The following is a 3087-nucleotide window of genomic DNA, read 5'->3' as shown; positions in this document are numbered from 1 at the left end:
AGGAAAATGATGTCCCGGAATCTGCTTGAGAAGCATCTATGGTTGCAAGCCAGAGTTTTGCTCGCTTTACTAGCTGCAGCATCAAACTGAAGGCTCATGTTCATCTTGTGGTCCACCATGACCCCCAAGTCCCTTTCATCTGTAGAGCTAACCAGCATAGCACTACCAAGCCTATATGCATGATGCAAGTTTTTCCTCCGAGGGTGGAGAACCTTGCATTTTTCGGTGTTGAACACCATCAGGTTCTGTCTGCCCATTCCGTAAGCCTGTCCAGATCCAACTGGATCACCCTCCTGTCCTCAGGTGTGGATGCTTTACCCCAGAGTTTGGTGTTGTCGGAGAACTTGGCCAGTCCACTTCTGACACCAATGTCCACATCATTGATGTAGATGTTAAACAGTGTAGGTCCTAGAACAGAGCCTTGGGGGACCCCACTGGTCACAGCACACCACAACGGTTGGCTCCCGTCGACCACCACCCTCTGGGTCCTACTGAGGAACCAGTTCCCCAGCCAGCGGATCGTGGTGACGTCAAGGCCGAAGTTAGCCAGTTTTGTCAAGAGGTGATCGTAGGATACCAGATTGAAGGCTTTTCTAAAGTCGAGGTATATAACGTCGATCTCTTCCCCTTTGTCCAGGTGATAAGTCACCTGGTCATAAAAGGAAATGAGATTGGTCAAGCAAGACCTACCTGCAACAAACCCATGCTGGGTATCCCTCAGGATATTGCCTTCAGCTAGTCTGTTAAGGATGGCCTCCTTGATAATCTTTTCCAACACTTTCCCCAGGATAGAGGTCAGGCTGATGGGCCTGTAGTTTGCCTGATCTACTTTCCTCCCTTTCCTGAAGATAGGCACAACATTGGCCCTCTTCCAATCATCGGGCACTTCACCAGAGCGCCAAGAATTCTCAAAGATCCATGCCAGGGGCTGGGCTGTGATGCTCACCAGCTTCCTGAGTACCCTTGGGTGTAACCCATCAGGGCCAGCTGACTTGAAGGTATCCAGCCTGTCGAGGTGTTCCTTCATGAGGTCAGCTTCGAAGAGATCAAACACCACAATAAAAACCTAATTTGGGAGAATATCCGTGCTTGCTACACAGTGAACCCCCAAAGTAACTTTATCTAGGGGTACCTCCATGATATTATATTTTCTAAGTCTCCACTAAACACACTGACAGCCTGAAGGATAAGAAAGCTGATACAGACAAAGATGCCCAGGTAACATTCTATCTGCTCTTCAACTTTTTTTATAAGATCCTCCAGAATCTTTCATTTACCTTCCTGCTATTGCTTTTTGGCCCTTAGTCACAAAGAATGCTTCACTTCTAAAGTGGTTTAAAAGGTGAGCTTAGGAACAAAAATTCATAGGCTGGCTGCACACAAAAAGAACCTAGGACTGTATGCTGATATTGATTTTATGACACACTATAATATACCTGATTCTTGAATTTATTCCTACACACAACAGGTATTAATGACCCCCTTCCTTTTTGAACTTGATATCCCAGTCCTGCTATTCCACTAATCAGCTTCTTTTCTTCTGCTAACTGTTTGTCTGCTACCCCTGGGAATTTCCCTCCCCAATCCATCTTCACATTTCTTCTCTCAACTGTGTTTGCTTGCTTCCCTCCTTAGACCTCATGATTCATGAACAATATCTTATATTCAAAAGCTTATCTAACTTTGGGTGCACAGAAGTGACGTTTTTCATGTGATCTGGCCCCAGAAGTGCTCTATAGCCATGTCATAACACACATGCATGGCTGCAGAGCGCTTTTAAAATGGCCAATCATGTGAAAAAGTAGCCTTCATTAAATCAGGTAGTAAATAAAGGCACTCTAAATTAGAGCACCTTAGGGAACTTGTATACAGTTTCTTGTGAAGTTTACATGTCATGCCCCTGGTCTGTCACAAGGAGGAGGCAGAGAGTCTTCTCCTTGTGCAGCCAGCTGGCCTGCAGGGGAGGGGGAGAAACGGTGATTAGGAGTGGAGGTTTAGATCAGGGGTGTCCGAATGTGGGGTCGGATCATGAACTTTTTATCACCCAGTGGGCTGGTGAGCCATATTCAAATACCCTCTGTCCTGGGCCGGAGAGACCCTGCCTGTGTAGCCCTACTGCACCTGCCTGTTACTGCAAGGTTCATGGTAGCTGCTGGTGGGCAGGGGCAGGAGGGGCACATTCTGCATCCAGCCAGCTACTGCCCCAGACACTGAAGGGGAGAAATAAACAGCTCCACATCTCCATCCCCCAAGCAGTGCAGCCCCATGAGCCGGCGCTGCCTGAGAGGGGCTGGAGTGAGGCGGCTGCTGCACCCCAGCCCCTCACCCACCAGCCTGCATGGCCCCGCTCACCATGGTACCCAGCCGCCTGTGCACGCAGCCCCAGTGGCCTCAGCGCTGCGAGCCTGGAGCATGGGGTCTGGCAGACACCGGCTCCTGCCGCCTCGCCCCACAGATGTCACGCCAGGACCCTGCCTGCTGAGGCCCCCCTGTGCTGGCTTCCCACGTGCTGCTGGGGATGGGAGGAGGCTGGCGAGGTCGGCACCAGCCAGCAGAAGTGGTGGCAGAGTCATGTGCTGGCTGGTGCCGATCTGGGACTGACCAGCACAGGTCGGGGGAAAGTGCAGCTGAGCTCCTGCTGCTCCAGCCATGCTCATCCTGTCCCAAGTGGCACATGGCTGCTCCTCTTCCCACAAGCACCACGTTGGCAATGTCAAGCTGACGCAGTGCGTGTGGGAAACTTGTCCTTTCCCCAGCCCTTCAGCAGCCATTAGGAAGCTGCTGAGGAGTTGGAGAAGAGGCAAGGGGTGGGAACGAAAGTAAACTGTGTTTACTTTTGTTTTCCATCGCAGCATCTCAGGCCTCAGAAAATGCCTTGGCAGGCCGCATGGCGGCCCAGGGGGCCGTATATTGGACAAGCCTGGTTTAGATTCATAGATTCATGGGCACTAGAGCTGGAAGGGACCTTGGAAGATCGAGTCCAGCCCCCTGCGCCAGGGGCGGGAAGTCAGCAGGGATCATAGGATCCCAGCAAGATAAGCATCCAAATGTGTTTTGAAGGTGTTCAAAGTAGGTGCTTGAACCACT

At 50.9% G+C, this 3087-nt stretch overlaps 1 protein-coding gene across 1 annotated transcript in view; it reads right to left on the bottom strand.

The window, feature by feature from the left end:
* The window catches only part of RFX4 (regulatory factor X4), a 133812-nt gene that overhangs the window by 61033 nt on the left and 69692 nt on the right, over nt 1–3087 (bottom strand). The gene's annotated exons all lie outside the window — the stretch shown is intronic.

The sequence above is a fragment of the Crocodylus porosus genome, unplaced genomic scaffold (assembly GCF_001723895.1).
Source record: "Crocodylus porosus isolate Cpor-Errol unplaced genomic scaffold, CroPor_comp1, whole genome shotgun sequence".
NCBI lineage: Eukaryota > Metazoa > Chordata > Crocodylia > Crocodylidae > Crocodylus > Crocodylus porosus.
Note: the sequence above shows the minus strand (reverse complement) of the source record. Positions and strands in the feature narration are given on the sequence as shown.